This window comes from Balaenoptera physalus (assembly GCF_965194825.1).
Source record: "Balaenoptera physalus genome assembly, chromosome: 16".
NCBI classification, from domain to species: Eukaryota; Metazoa; Chordata; class Mammalia; order Artiodactyla; family Balaenopteridae; genus Balaenoptera; species Balaenoptera physalus.
The window spans coordinates 65,159,246-65,176,729 of NC_138898.1; the positions used below are offsets into that span (position 1 = coordinate 65,159,246).

Here is a 17,484-nt window from a genome sequence, read left to right on the forward strand (position 1 = left end):
TTTAGCAAAAGTAGTCAGAAGGGTGGGTGTTTGGAGGGAGGTGGGAGAGAGCTTTTTCTTGGGGACAGGGAGTATACGTATCTGTCTTGGGTTCCTTGGAGGCTTACTTGGTGTAAGAGAACAAGGAAAATAAGTATGAGTGTTTTAAGATTTATGAGTTAGTTTGGAATGGTGTAATTCTTTTTTGGGAAACTGGCACGGGGGATATTTGTTTGGAGATAAGAGTCATTAAGAAACAAATTAAACAAGCCTGTCAGGTGATTCTAATAGGACTGTCAAGGAAAAACACAGAGAGGTACAGACGCTCTTTTTTGTACCTTGCATTAGCATCAATCACTGTGTTGGGTGTAGAGTACATCTTTAATACATGGGGCTGATTGCTAGAATGATAAACAAATTCCGTTAAAATAAATTCAAGGCTTGTCCCAATTGTTTTTCTGTGATAGAATTGGAGTATAGCAAATGGACTTGGAAATAAGTAGGCCACTCCTGGGCCTTGACAGTGTATTACACACAGGATTTTGTTGTGATGCCACTTGACATAGTAGGTGGCTGTTATCATATGGGTATATGATCATTGTCATGAGAGAAGATGGGAGAGAATCTCAGCAAAGTAGATGTCAGAACACTAGAAAAAGACTTCAGTAGCGAGTACCTTCACAAGGACAGCAAGTTGTTAGTCATTTACATGAAAAAATCCTGATATAAGAAGAAGAGGAAGTGGTTTTGAGCACATCCTATTTTATCACCTGGAGTAGCTATCCTATCTGTCCAAAGGTGACTCTTCTCAATCCTCAGTCTTAAGGTGAATGTTTTATTTACAATGTTTATTTGCCACAATGAGAGAGAGAGAGAGAGAGAGAAAGAAATTCTAAGTCAGCCCATATTCTTTTCTTTTTCTTAAGGACCATAAGTCACTTAGCTTACCTGAGCCTCAGTTTCCTTGTCTGTAAAGGAAGCTAATAAACTTCTAGGGTCATAGTAAGGATGACATGAAACAATGCTTTTGGAAACACCTACCTAGAACAGGTCTTGGGGAGAGGGGCAATAAGTCCCAAATGTCATTTAAGGGAGGAGAGAGGCATGGTCTTCATTTGACCTTGGGAAAATTATTTAACATTTCTAAGCCAACATTATTCTACTTTTTAGAGTTGCTTTGGTTGTTACAGATCTTTTGAATTTCTGTATGAATTTTAGAATCAACATGTCACTTCTGTTTAAAAAAAATCTGCTTGGATGTTGATTGGTATTGCACTGAATTTCTTTATTAATTTGGGAAGAATTGATATTTTAACAACACCAAGTCTTCTAAACCATGAACACAGTGCCTTATTCCTTTAGGTCTTTAAAAATTTCTCTCAGTAAGGTTTTATAGTTTTCAGTATGTAGGACTTGCACCTCTTTTGTCAGATTTATCTCTAAATATTTAATATTTTTATGTTATCACAAATGCTATTTTTATTCACATTCAATTTCTAGTAGTCCATTACTATTCTATAGAAATACAATTGAGTTTTGTATGTTGATCTTGTATTCTGCAACCTTGCTGAAATCATTTATTAATTGTAATAGGTTTATTTTATTTATTATTTTTGTAGATTCCAAAGAAAAGGAATTCTGAAAATAAAGACAGTTTCTGATATGGATTCCTTTTCTTGCTTTATTGTGCTTACTAGAACTTCCAGTAAAATATTGAATAAAAATGGTGAAAGAGGATATTCTTGCCTTGTTTCTGACCTTAGGGGAAGCTATTGGGTGTCTTACCATTAAGTATGATGCCCATTATCAATTTGAAGAATTCTCCTCTATTCCTAGTTTGCTGAAAGTTTTTATCAGCAATAGGTGTTGAATTTTAGCAAATGATTTTTCTGCATCCATTGAAATGATCATATGACTGTTAATATTATGAATTACATTGATTGATTTTCAGAGTGTAAACTAACCTTGGTTTCATGGGATCATTGGCACTTGGTCGCAATGTGTTATGTGGAAAATTTTATTAGGAAGGTTTCTGTTACATCCCCTATCCCATTGTATGGATGGGGAAACTGAGGCTGGGGTGGGTTAAGTAAGATTCCTCTGCTGTGAGTGGAAAAGGCACTTAACAGTGTCTTTCCTCTCTGTCTTCAGGAGGTTCACAGCTTCCCACACACCATCCCTTCCTGCAACAGACAGCAGAGCGGACACACTATCATGTGCTGATCAGCAAGCAAAGTTCTTTCTGCTGTGAATTTATTGAGGTTAATTTATTAGGCTGGTTGGAGGATTTATTGAGCACTTAAAAATGTTAATGGACACAGTTCCCAATAAATCACGTCAACAGATCTTTATGAAAACAGTGGGGAGGTTTTAAATCAGCCCCGAGAAGTAACACTGGCCCCACAAGGTGGGCTCAGTACAGCCTTTAAGAAAATGGCAGATGTTATCAGCGGCTCAGTGTCTGGAGGCTGTGATTCTCCAGCCACAAAATTCTCAATGGGAAGTCTTTCTCAGAATAATAGCTATTATTTGTTAATGCCTACTCTTTGCAGGAGATTGTGCTTGGGACTTTATATATGCTCTCTTTGATCCTGCAAATGTCAGTTGTATTATCTCCCATTTCATAGATGAGATAATCCAGGTCCTAAGAAGCAAAGGGACTTGCCTAAGATTGTGGGTTTTCACCCAGTTCTTCTTTTAACTGCAGTTATATCAGACCACTAACAGTCCTCACAATTATATGTTACACCTTCATGCTTCTGGGCTTTTGCTGGAGCACCTTCTCACTCCCTCTTCACATCTCAGCTCTTTTGGTAAAACAGATCTGGTCATGGGACTCCCCTGCTTACCAGACTTAGAATACCTCCTTTACTTGAGGATCAAGTGCACACTTCTTGGCATGGCTGACTGGGCAAGTTTGGAGAGGTCTTTCGCAGCCACTTCTAAGAAAAGTCCTCGCCCCCTCACCCTGTACTCTCTCTTTTCCTGCTCCGCCTGACTCCATGGCACCACAATTACCTGACACTACATTTTTCTCTTGTATTGTCTTTCATCCTCACTAGAATGTCACCACGTGAAGGCAGGTGTTTTTGTCTGTTTACTGCTGTGTCAATGGTACCTACCCCCCAAATTTTGCAGAGATGCTGTCAAAATGAGGGCAAAGGAAAGGTCATTGGATATGATCCAATGTGAAGCCACCAATGACCTTCACAAGGTGGTTCTGGGCAAAGAAGCCAGACCATGTTGGAGGAAGTAGGGATGTTGAGGAAGCGGTGGGTAGCATATCAAGATTTTTTTTTCATTAGGAGCATATGTTTCCATTCTTATTTTACTGCACTTCTTAGCAGCACAGTTGCCCACTCTCTCTCCTTGGGGTAGTCTCCTCCCCTGACTTGGTCTTCTCTCTATATTTCTGGCCACTCCTTCTCTGTCTCATTTCTTTGATTATCTGTACTGTTCTGTCTGCTTTGAACATGTCTTCTTGCTCTTCCCATGGTTAATGGCTTCCCATTATTCAGGTCTCAGCTCACATGCCTGTTAAGAACCACATCTTCTACTACAGTTTCTTTATTTGATGCTTTGACATCTTTTGACCTTGCTGGACCCTGGTGGGACTCTCCATCCCAGGGTTAGCCAATGCCTGGAGATAGTAAAGGACTCACCTCAAGAGTGCCTTTCATGTGCAAGCCAACTAATCCAGAGCGCAGGCCCCCAACCTCCTCCCTCACGGGGTTTTTACACTTTAGGCCACATCTTATTCCTCTACCTTAATCACCCAGGTCTAGGTACTAGGCAACTAGGGATAGCTCCTATATCCCAGAGCCAACCAAAATTATTCAAAGTAACCATTCCTAAACCTGCTTACTCTGCCTCTCCTGTTCCTTCTTGCAGGAACCAGAATAAAGGCTTTGTGCATGCTTTCCCCTTGCTCTTTCCTCTGCCTCCTGACTGGCTCTGGTGCTTCCGCATGTGGCGCCTCATGATGTGCTGTGCCCCCTCGTCTTGGGATCTATGAATGTAACAAGCTATCTTTTCAGTGGTAAACATTTCTGGATCTCCTGCTCTTTTGGCCTTGCCATACCTGAATATAATAAAACCTACATTTTAAAACAGTGTCATTTCCCTGGAGAGCCCTTTCCCAACCACCTGTAATTCTCAGTCTCAGCAAACTTGTTGGTTTCCTTCATGGAAAGTACCCTAGCTTGTAATTATTTAATTTTTGTGCTTATTTGTCTGTTTATTATCTTTCTTGAGGGTGTATTAATCAAAGAACCAGAATCAATAGGAGATGTATCTTTATATCGCTATCTTTCTATTTCCATCTCTATCCCTATCTTTCTGTCTCTCTCCCTATCCCTATTTTTCTGTAACTGGAGGTTCCAGTTCAAAAGCTGGCAGACTCGAGACCCAAGAAGAGTTGATTTTTCTGTTTGAGTCTGAATGCAGGAAAATACTAATGTCCCAGCTCAAACAGTCAGGTAGGGAAGATCCCCTCTTACTCAGCCTTTTGTTCTATTCAGGTCTTCAGTTGATTAGACGAGGACCACCTACATTTGGGAGGATGATCTGCTTTACTCAGTCTACTGATTCAAATGTTCTCATCCAGAAACACCCTCAGAGACGCCCAGAATAATGTTTGACCAAAAATCTAGGCATCTTGTGGCCCAGTCAAGTTGACACATAGAATTAACCACTGTAGAGAGATAGGATCATGTCTGCCTTGATTGCTGTTGTATCTCTGGATACAGGAGATGCTTAGTAAAGTCTGTTGACTGAATGAAGAATAGAGACTTATGATTATTCTTTGAGAGGGCAGTCTAGTTAGGTGAAGCTAGGCTATGCATCAGTGATTGAAAAAAACCTAGAAACTCAGTAGCTTAATACAATAAACCTTTATTTCTTATTAACACAAACTCGGCTGCATATTGGCAGCACACCTCCATCTTGTAGCAGTACCCTCCAAACATATGGCCTCCAGAATTGCCACAGCAGTGGCCAGGAAGTGGGGTACATCACCTCTGCCAGTGCTCCATTGACCAACACTTAATCACATGGTCCAAGTCTACCCACCAAGAAGGCTGGTAAATGTAGTCTTCCTGTGTGCCCCGATGAACTGCAAATCATTGTCTCTCCATCCTACACCATGAGAAAGAGGAGGGAGCCTTGGAAGAGAGCTGGCCAGGGAGCAGTGAGAGCTTAGGAGCAGCTAGACATCTTGGATTTGCTCTGGATCTCATCAGCATCTAGTTTCTTATTTTTCCAGCCTCCTCTGAGAGGCTCGGCACCCAGGATATGAAGTTAGAAGGGCATGATTCACATCCACTTCTGTCATTGACCAGCTGTGTGGCTTTAGGCAAGTCACTTTACCTGTCTGAGCCCCAGGTTCCTTATCGGTAAGACTGGGCACCCATACCTGCCTCTTAGAGTTGACATGAGAATTGGAGATTATGCATCGTTGTGCCTGGCACGAACGCTTTTCTCTGTGAGTGACTGTCATCATTAGAGCTGTGGTTTTTATCACCTTGGTAATCATCGTGAAACCTACCGAGGCATGGACCCTACCTAGCGAAGCGGAAGTAGCTTCCAGCTTTTGGATTTCCAACTCCTCATATATGGCGACCCCGTGGAAACCCTCATGCCTGTTTCTGGGAAGAGAAAAACATCCTGCCCTGGGTTTGGCCATTTCCTCTGTCTTACAGTTGCCATGTGATCCTCCCCCCTCCCAACTCTAGTCGGAAGGTCAATGGTAGTGCAGCCCTTTTCCAGGGTAATAAGTTGTTAATGTAGACGCAATTAGTGAACAAGCAGTTGATTAGTTCATTATGAAAATACTGGAAACAACACCATTTGCGGTGGCAGAAGCTCCAGGAAGACAGATGTGCCCCCTTTTCATTCTATCAGTTGGGTCAGAATGCCAGGCAAGTTAACATATTTTACCATACTATTAAGCCTTTTTAACACTGAAAGGCCATTATGTTAGAAAAAAATTCCCCCCTCTGGGGTGTTAATTAGAAAGATGGAGCTTTAAAACATCATAATCGCATTAAATTCCTCTCTTATAGCCATTTTCATAAAGAATCCTTAATGTGAAATGTGGATGGAAAAACGCAACGCTGGCTGAAGAATTTATGAAAAACACCAAACAGCTGCTTTTTAAGGGAAATAAAAAACATTTTTTGTCAGAATCCTGGCTTTGGATTTCTAAAACAGTTACGAGAAGCCTGGGCCAGAAGTCAGAGAGTGATACAGTTTTTGCAGTACAATCGGTAGCCTCCCCCCAAAATTAATGATGACGGATGATCGCTCTGGGTGGAAACTTAAGCTCTGTGTCCCAGCTCTGAATCACTCTCCCCTCTTGGGGCTTTCCTGGGTTGCCCTGGGTCTCTGGCTGGCATGGCAATCAAGTTCTGAATTGTTACTCATGTGCTTAAAAATATCAGCATTTAAAATATATATTCATTTGTTCATGTGTTCATCCCCATGATAAATATCTGTTGAGCCACTCTGCCTGCCATATACTGTGCTAGGAGCAGGGGCTACAGTGGTGCATGGAGCAGTCCCTGAACTTAGATGCTTCCAGTGTAACGGAGTGGTTATCCATTCATCAGTAAATCACAGACTGGCATGAAGTTGCATGGATGGCATAGAAGTCATGGATGAGGGAGGTATGCATTGCGAACAGTAGCAATAACAGAGGCCATTGATATTGTCAGGGAGGTTCAGGAAAGCCTCCCCCTGAAGCTGACAAGAAGGAAGGAAAGGGGTTAAGTAGGTAGGGTGGAGCGCATGAATGGGGGTGTTTCAGGCAGAGGAAACAGTATCTGCAAAGTTCTTGCCCAGAGAGACAAAGAACAGAGGACAAGGACGTTTGGGAAACTGAAAGGAGGCAGGTGGCTGAAAGTATCAGCAAGGTGGGAGAGGTAGGAAGGTGGAGAGGTGGCAGGGGCTGTGTGGGATCTGTTAAGGACCGTCGTCTTTATCCTAAGAGAATGGAAACCCACTGGAGCATTTTAGGAGGTGACATGATCACATTTACAAATATGTGTACGCACAGACGTGTATATATATGATACAGATGCACATTAACTATGTGATAATGAATGAATTGCTTTCTCTCTCTGATCCTTTCCACATGTATTAAGTGATACTAATAATAGGACTTACCTCTAGTTTTGCAGTAGCCATTATATGAAATAATCCAAGAGTAAATGCTTCTCCTAGCATTTGGTATGCTGAATATAAGAAACCTTCCTTCGTTCCTTCCTTCCTTTGTTCCTTCCTTCCATCCATCCTTCCTTTCTTTTTTCCTTCCTTTCCTCCTTCTATCGTTCTCTTTCCCTCCCTCTCCCTCCATTCTCTCTCTCTTCTGTGTTTATCAAGCTAGTATCCCCAGTGACAAAAAACCCAGCTGACCAAAGAATACATTTTTTATCTACAATTTAAAATTGAATTATAGTTGATTTACAATGTTTCAGGTGTACAGCAAAGTGATTCAGTTATACATACATATATGTGTGTGTGTGTATATATATATATATATATATATATTCTTTTTCAGATTGTTTTCCATTATAGGTTATTATAAGATATTGAATATATTTTCCTGTGCTATATGGTAGGACCTTGTTTATCTATTTTATATATAGTAGTGTGTATCTGTTAATCCGAAATCCCTAATTTATTCCTCCCTCACCCCTTTCCCCTTTGGTAACCATAAATTTGTCTTCTATGTCTGTTACTATTTTGTAAATAAGTTCATTTGTATCATTTTTAAAGATTCCACATATAAGTGATAGCATATGATGTTTGTCTTTCTCTGTCTGATTTACTTCACTTAGTATGATTGGTGCAGCCACTGTGGAAAACAGTATGGAGGTTCCTTAAAAAACTAGAGTTACCTTATGACCAGCAATCCCACTCCTGGACATATATCTGGAAAAGACAAAAACTCTAATTTGAAAAGATACATGCACCCCAATGTTCATAGCAGCACTATTTACAATAGCCAAGGCATGGAAGCAACCTAAGTGTCCATCAAGAGATGAATGGAAAAAGAAGATGTAATATGTGTGTGTATATATAACACACACACACACACACACACACACACACACACACACACACACACACACACAAAATGGAATATTACTCAGCCATGAAAAAGAATGAAATAATGCCATTTGCAGCAACATGGATGGACCTAGAAATTATCATACTAAGTGAAGAATGCATTTTAATTCTTTTAACTTTTAGAACTCAAGGCTATTAAAAAAAACAAACAAAACAAAACAAAAAAACTAGTGACTTTTCTTTGCTTATTGCTCTTATTAAATCAGTTGGTTATCAAATTGATCAATCAGTGAGTATGAAATGGGCACTAACTTTATGCCTGGTTCTGCAGAGAGGGCCAGGGAATGGGAAAGTTTCCTTATTATAACACCTGTGCATCTTTATGGCAGGAAGGGCTTAAGCAGTCCTTACTTAAACAAGCAGGTGGGGTTAGGAATAGAAGGCTGCACAGAAACCAGGTAACTGGCTGATTGCTCCTTCTCTGGGGAATTTGTTATTGAGTCCAGTCCTTAGTCAAGGCATCAGATCAACATGCAGAGTCTCTTTAAAGATGCACAATCATCTTGATTATGGTTTGGACTATTCTCTCTTCTTGTGGCACCGTCCATGGCTCCTCAGTTCCTTTTTTGTGAAATAATAATGAAAACACCATTTCACCATCACCTTCCTGCTGGCAAGAACAGCAGTCATTCAGCCTGCCAGCGACAATTTGAACCTGTTTATGCCTGTCTGTTTAGGCTCATTGAAAAGTGTTAAAAACGATCATATGACTTAATCACGATTCACTTATCCTGATTTTTTTTTGGAAATAATCTTGATGTAAATTCCTGATGGGCCATGAGAGAGGAGGCGGGATCTTAATGAACTGGTGATGAAGTGGAAATATTTTGAAGTGCCGAATAATGTATTTTGCTTGTCACCTAATTACTTATCTGCCACCTAATAACACATTTCATAACATTTTACTTGTTGATCTATTCATCTGGCAATAAAAATTCTTCCTTGTGATTGCCATGTGCTCCCAAGTAAAGACCAGTGCATTAGGAGCTCAACACATAACGATGCTTTAATGACCTGATAATGTCTCTTTTATGGAATGGAGAAAGGGCTTTCTAGTTTTGCTGAAAATTCATTTTCTTCGCCAAGTGAATATTGTTTGAAAGGGAACTGTTTTCAGTCAGAAGAGATGAACACACACACACACACACACACACACACAATCACAAATCCAGAAACAAAGGGTTGTTAAGTTCCAATTAACAGCAACATTTTTTTGTTACTTTTATTTTAACAAGGTAATATAAACACACAGTAGTATTGAATGCATCCCAGAAAGACAAAATATCTTGTATCCCTGACAATTTATTCTGGAAACTACCGTGTGCAAATAGCATGTGTGTGCGTGCATGTGTGTGCACACACACCCCCTCTCCACATATGCATTTTCATAAGCATAGATTCAATTTTATTGTATGCTTACCATATTCCAGGCCCTGTACTGCATCATAAGAATATTTATATTCCTATACAAGAAGGACATCATTTCTGCCCGGGGGTGATTTTGCTCTCCTGTCCCTGTCCCCACCCCCAACCCCACAGGTATTTGGTAATGTCTAGAGATATTTTTGGTTATCACAACTTGGCAGAGGGTGCTGCTACTGGCATCTAGTGGGTAGAGGCCACACATGCTGCTAAACATCCTACAGTGCACAGGACAGGCCCCCCACAGCAAAGGATGGTCCAGCCCGAGATGTCGACTGTGCCAAGATTAAGAAACTGTGGTCTATTAGAAGAGATAAATGAAAAAATCCAGCAATGATGATAGCTCTGATAAGTGGACTCTGTGCCAGAGGAAGCTTAGAAGGCTATCAGGGCAAAGAAAGTAAGGTACCTAACCCAGCTTAGGAGTTCAGGGAAGACTTCCTGGAGGAGGTGATGGCTGTACTGAGTCTTAAGGGGTGAGAAGACATTAAGTAGAAAAATGAATGGGAAAAATGTTCTGGGAAACAAAAAGAAGTCAGAGTCGTGGCAGAGCCTTAAATGTGTCATATCACCTTGCTGGGCCTCAGTTGCCCACGCATCCACCCCCCACTATAAAATGATGGGTTGCACTAGATGATTTCCGAAGTCCTTTCTAATTCCATGTTTATTACTCTATGCCTCCAGCTTGCATCCATTTGTATAATACAGTATTCGATTTTTGTATGCTTTTGTTTTGTTTTCATGGTAGGGCCTTCTCATATAACAACTTCCAGCATCCTGTTTATTTACCCAACAAATGACTTTCCTCCGGGCCCAGCCTCGTGCTGAGTTCTGAGAACACAGATATTCCTCCTCTTCATGCAACTGAAAATCTGGCCCCCACATCCGCTCATGGAAGCTCCCCTCTATCGTTGTAATGGCCCTTGAGCATCTCCTGGGAGCCAAATGACTGTGAGCTCATTGGTTTGGTGCCTTTACCTCTTCTCTGAGTGATGGTCCTAGGAGAAATGGCAGTGGCCTGTATAGGACAGGGAACGTGGAAATAGAGCTGGAGTCAGGGATGGGAACCCTGAAATTTGAGGAATGTTTATGAGAAAGGATGAGTAGGACTCGGTCACTTATTGGGGCTTGGGGGATGGGGCGATGAAGTCCAGGAGGGGCCTGAGGTTTTGACTTGAGCAGTGAGTGAAGGGTGTGCCCATCTCTCAGAAGAGGAGGAGGCAGAGAAGAAGAAGCTGGTTTCATACGAAGATTGTCCTCTGGGTTCCTGGTAACGGGGCTGGGCGGGGGGGTGCTGTGGGAACGTGAGGGGTCCAAAGGGGCCAAGCAGATTCCTTTACCGTCTCTAGATGGAGGCAGCTCTGGGACAGGGAAAGGAAGACTCCTTCTGTAGGGAAGAATCCAAGTTATGCTCTCCCACCACTCACTTCCTGAGCATTTGGCACAGACCCAGGCCAGGACACTAGAGAAATCTATGACTGTCTTCGTCCGCAGCATATGGGGCACCAAAAGGGACTTGGATTTGAGTGAAGGAATCTGAGCTGGAGTCTCAAGTCTGTCTGTGGGATACGCTCTGGACTTCACTTTTCCCCATTAAAGAGGCCATACTCCCTATGTTCCAGAGATGCTGCAAGGAGTAAATGAGAGAATGGATGATAAGAGTTCTTTGGAGGCTGGAAGGTTCTGTGATTTGGGTGGGACATGCCCAGTGGCAGGGTTCTGGGGTGGCCATAGACTCAGTCTCTTGCCCACCACTGGCCAGGCAGAAGGTGACCCAGGAGAGAGGCAAAGCTGGTTAGCAGTGATTCTCCAGCTAGTCTTAAAGGGACGCAGGGTTAGTTCCAGTGTTTTCCAGCAGGGGCACTGTTAACACCTTGGGTGGGATGCATCCCCATGTGGGACCCCACACATCGCAGGACAGTTAGCCCCAAGGCAGGCCAGTAGTCTCCTCTTTATCACTGATAATAAAAAAAGAGATCAATATGGTTCCAAGGGTGGATGGAGGTGGGTAGGATCACTCTAGTTAGAATGTCACATGTAAGGATACCAACCAAGAGAGCAACTCATTGGGCTCAAAGTTACAGAGCTATAAAGTGACATAACTGGGATTTGAACTGAGGTTAATTTTCTCTCTCTCTGAAAATGTAAATATATATACATAAATTTAAGTAAGTATATATGTAAAATATAAAGTAGTATATAAATATAATTATAAAATATAAAATCTATACATTCATATAAATATACTTTATTTATATAATAAATATTATCTATAATAATTTTATAAATTATAAATATAAAGTATTATATAAATATAATTGTGTATTATATATGTACATATATAATATATATTTATTAATTATATAATTATATTTACACTTTGTTTTTACATATATACATATTAATACTTATGTATATATTATACATAAATATATAAACATATAAGATATAAATATACACACATGTGTATATAATATACACTTATATTTTACATATATATACTTATATTTATAACTTAGCTTAATTCTGTTTTATGTTCTTATTCTGTCTGATGTTAAAAACTTACATATGTCAATTAACATTTCCTTACTTAATGTATTTTTGCCTTCACCCTGGTCCCCAAGATTGCATCTAAATTCAGAGGGGTGTGGCATAGTGTTCAGGCATATTTGGGGTACAGGTTTGGTCTTTGGTGATTATGTGTCTACAGTGGTTTCTACTGATGGATACATCACTCAGTGTGGTTCTTGGCTGATCTGAAACATCCATTCTTACATCTGTAGAGGTGCCCATTTTCTCCTTCAATCTCTGGTCATATGGTCCATGCTGTGATGCTGCTGTGCCTCTTGGTCCAGACCCTGAGGTCTGTCCAAAGTCCCATAGTCTCCCTTCAGAACCCAGATCTTAACCACTACCTCTCTTGTGTCTGGTAGTCTTTTTTAATTTTTATTTATTTATTTATGGCTGTGTTGGGTCTTGCTTCTGTGCGAGGGCTTTCTCCACTTGCGGCAAGTGGGGGCCACTCTTCATCGCGTTGCGCGGGCCTCTCACTATCGCGGCCTCTCTTGTTGCGGAGCACAGGCTCCAGACGCGCAGGCTCAGTAGTTGTGGCTCATGGGCCTAGTCGCTCCGTGGCACGTGGGATCCTCCCAGACCAGGGCTCGAACCCGTGTCCCCTGCATTGGCAGGCAGATTCTCAACCACTGCGCCACCAGGGAAGCCCGTGTCTGGTAGTCTTAACCAGCCAGGGCCAAGTGCTCCTGGGAGACCAGATCCGGAGCAGCTAGACAGACCCAAGAACATGGACCCACACTGGGGAGTCTACATTCAGCCCAAGACTTAGCCCCCTCCCACTTACATAACTAGTGGTGCCAGTTACATCTGTGAGCTGGCTTTTGACTCACCACTATTTTTTTTCACAAGTAAAATATAATTGCAAGCTTATTGTTGTATTATAACCTCACATGGAGGAGTGGGTGGTAGGGTGGGCTGAAGCTTAAGACAGATAATGGCCTTCGAGGGCTTCAGCTCTCAGATCACCCACATCGCTTCTCTTCTTTCTGCTTTTAATCTGTTGTTGAGACAATAACTAAGCCATGATGTTGACTTGGAGTTATTCAGCCATGTGGTTACCCTAAGGCTGGGGAGGACATACGACTCCAATTATAGACTGCTTGCCAGCCTTTAATCTTGGAGGACCCAGGGCTGGGGAGCCTCCTCATTTGCTGACTGGGGAAAGCCTGATTCTCTCTGCATTTCCTTTTCCCTGCTCAGCTTATCAGCTGGGAATATCTCTGATCCAGGGCCAAACTCTCAGATGTGCTTGGGGATCTGAGAATTGGAGAGATCTGTATTTTGTTTCTACCTGTTTCTTTGAGCATCATACAGAACCCCACCTCAGAGAATACACACCAACAGGTGACTCAGTTGCTCTCTTATCTAACTTTTGTTCCTGTAACCCAGAATTCCTCATATCTTCTGGGCCAGAAATAAAATAAAATACTAGCTTAGCAAATGTTTGTCCATATCAATGCTGTGTTTCGAAGCTCAAAAATCTGGAATCGGACTCTTTTGTTGTCTGATTCCTTCCTTCAAACTCTCCATCAAAACTCGGGATGCCCTGTGGCCATCTGCCCAATGAAGAAGGGTCACTGTATACAAAGAAGTGTGGGGTGAGGGGGAAACATAGCAGTCAATTCTTCATAATATCCCACAACATGTGAATTAGGAACAGCTAGTGCCCAATACTTTTTCTTTACAAAAACTGGCATAATTTGTGTGTGTGTATATATATATATATATTCATATGATTTTCTTTTTGCCTAAAATCTGTCTTGCCCACTAGATTATGAGCTTCCAGAAATAGGAACTAGGTCCATTTTTTCATCGATGCATTCCCAATGCTTGGGATGATGCCTTGTACAGAGAGGTACTCCAAAAATATCTATTGAATGAATGAATGAATGTGATCAGGTCTATTCTGAGGTTCTATAGAGAGGAACAGGTACTTGAACTTGAAGAACAAGTGCAAGCATATGAAGAGACCTGGGATGTTCTATTCTCATGTTGCTCAGAGCATCTCCTCCACCCATGGGTTAGGTGTAAGTTGAGTCAGGTGTGTCTGTGTGGAGAGAGAAGCATTCTGGAATTCTGGAGAGTTGACTCTCATCCTGGCACTGATCATGCACATTAACTGAGTGACCATGGCCAAGCCCACCCCCTCTTTAGGTCTTTTGTTTGTTTGTTTTTTATCTATAAAACTTTTGAAGGGACTGGGGGAGTCTTCAAGGTACGCAATTCTGTCATCTCCTGAGGATGCTCCCACCTCCCATCTTGGGCCTCCTGCTTTATAAGTTGCTTCCTCCACTCACTCCCCAGGCTTCTGACACAGCAGATGGAGCTGGTGCTCGCCCACGACTGACAGATGAGCCTCATTTACAGCCCTCAACATTTAACCACTTGGCTATTTGACAGAGTCATCTAGCTCTAAGATGCCAGGAGAGTCCTCCCCATCTCCAGCAACGCAGACGGCTTCCCACACCCATGCTCTGTCTGGGCTAGAGACCTGGGGAACATGCAACAGGGAACCCAGCTTCCAGCCATGGGTCTACAAGGCCTTAGAGAGAAGCCACGTTTGGGTTTAGCAATAGTGCCCAGAAGCAGAAGATACTAATGTGGTGTCCAGACAGTATGCTAGCTTGATCTATTTCCAGGTCCAATTTCTCAGCCAACTGGACTATTTTTGCTGCCCTATTCAGTAATATCAGTCATTCTAGAAAGGCCTGATATTGATTACAAGGGGGTCTGAGAATTGAAACAAACCTAATTCCTATCTCATTTTTTGACATTGAAGGCTTTTGAGTGGCCAGATATTTCCATGACAATAACAACAACTCCCTAATATCTACTGAGTGCCACCTATGTGCTAGGCATAAACATCTTTACAACCCTTATCTTATTTTGCCCTTCCAACACCACTGTAAGACAGATACAATGATTATCACTATTTTATAGCAAGGAAACAGAATCAGAGATGTTAAGAGATTTACTCAATATTGTTTTTTTTTTAAACCTTACTTTCTGTTTAATTCGTTTTGTCAAACAAACACAGTGAAAAACTTTAGTCTGACTAATTGAACAGAAAGTAGAATTTGTAACCAGTAGCAAACATAACAGGATAGACGGATCTCCGTCAACAGGTCACCTAGATCCCCTTGTCGATGGCCTCCTGGGAGGGAGATCCTAGTAGGCAGAGGCACAGATCTGCCAGTCCCCATCAGAATCACAGGCTGCACAAGAAGTAGAACTGATGTTACTCGGATCTCTTATCACTACACACAGAAGAGTTGTCTCTGATTACCGGCCAAACTTGAGGTGTTGTCTTCGCAAAGCCATAGTCCTTGGGCATCTCGCCTGCATCCCTAGGGGATAAGTTTCAAGTTCAGTGGTTCTGAAGCCTCTGCTTAACCAGAACCTGCAACATAAACTTAGTGTCCTAAAAAGGGGGAGGGGGGTGCAAGGGTGGTTCAACAACAAAAGAAACAAGAATGTAGTGGTGTTTAAATTTACAGTTGTTAAAAATGTCATCTCAAGTCAAGTCACTGGTCTGTTTGCATTTGATACATTTTTATACTAACTAGCATTGTAAAATTATCTCATGATTAGAAAATACCTGTGGATATTTGTATAAAAGTGTGAAATAAATTTTTTTATGAAAGTGTTCATTGCTTAGTAACACAGCATTGTATATGTGACATTATAAATAATGTGAATTGCCTTTCTTTTTATTTCCTCAAGCTGAACTGTAAAGTTTTTGGTCTTTTTATTTATATGGGACAGTGAGAATAATCTCAGATCAGCCAAAGATATTAGTGCCTCCCCAAATGCAATGTAAATGTGATTGATGGGTTTTTGTTCCCCCTTTTGGGTCTAATGTTCAGTAGAGAATATTTTCAAAAGAAAATGATCTTAAAGGTGGTCTGTGTATAGACATCTAAATGTCCAGTCCTCATAGTGCTTTTTAAAATGGTTTCATTGGCTGTAGGGCTTAAAAATCACTATTAAATGCAAGTAAAGTTACCCAAATCTGTGAAGACTGTATTTGCTGTAACTTTACCTGTAATTTTTTTCTAGTAATTTAAGAGATGGATATTTGGGATTGTATTTTTATTTTACTAAGATCTGTGGCTATTTTAATTATTATTTGCATTGTTTTTGTTTGTTTCCTTTCTTAGCCAAATTCTATGAGCTGATCATTGTTCTTCCCCACCTCCTACCATGTCAATCACCTTAGTTTATAAGTTGAATATTCAGTAGGATATGATATTCCTGCTCAGAAATGGCCCACAACCTGTAATTTGAAATTTAATAGAAAATGCCCTTTAATACACTACATTTTCAGTTGTATTGAACTGAAACCATTAAAATTTTATTTGAATTAAAAAAAAAAAAAGGCAGAACCAAGATTCACGCCCAAGCAAACTCACCTTCCTCCTCCTTTCCTTCTCAAGCAATTGAAGGAAAATCCTCTGTTAAATAAGTACGGCTCCTGGTGTTGGCTCCAGTGATGATCGTCTCTGGGAAGGAGGATGGGGCTGGGGAAAGAGACCGTTCTCTCCTATTTATTCTATGAATTAATAATTTTTAGGTTCAGTGTGGATATCCGAGAATCCATGGTCTAGTTGGAAAACTGAAGGATAAGACAAGGCCATTGGATGGGAACAGAATCCTCTTAATGTAAAGAGGAAGGGTCATAGCCAAAACCTCCCTCTCTTACTTCTCCCTGGCAGAAGACTATGGGCCTTAAAATGTTGTGTTGGGAGCAGAATGGAATTGATGGAACAAGACTTGAAATGTTTGTTTAGGTCTCTTTCTTTGGGTTGATGTTGGCCTAGGACATTGATGGCTTTGTAATGCGAGAGAGTTATCAGGCAATTACGAAAATATCCCAAGAGTCTATAGGCAAATTACCTCTGGTTAACTTAGTTTCTTAACTTAGATTGCCCAGGAACCTATGACATACAGTTCTAAGAGGCCATCGGGTCTAGACATTTACAATGTACCTAGAAGGTATGAGAGTTTCAGTTGTTCCATGTCCTCAGCAGGACCTGGAATTGTCAGATTTTTAAATTTTGGGTTTTTTTTGCCACTCATAGACACATAATGATAGCTTATGGTGATATCATTTTGCATTTTTAAAGTTTATTTTTTATATTTGACAATTGTTTTTAGGAATTCGGAGGGATTACTATAAGTTATGTCCCATCTTGAAACAGACATAGCCTCTGACTTTTGTGCCTACTTTTTTTTTTTTTTAATTTTTATTGAAGTATAGTTGATTTACGATGTTGTGTTAGTTTCTGCTGTACAACAAAGTGAATCAGTTATACATATACATATACATCAACTCTTTTTTTAGCTTCTTTCCCCATACAGATTATTACAGAGTATTGA

General features: G+C 41.0%; 1 protein-coding gene across 2 annotated transcripts in view; it reads left to right on the forward strand.

Moving 5' to 3' along the window:
* SHISA9 (shisa family member 9) overlaps positions 1–17,484 on the forward strand; it is a 293,509-nt gene that overhangs the window by 229,621 nt on the left and 46,404 nt on the right. The window lies entirely within an intron of this gene.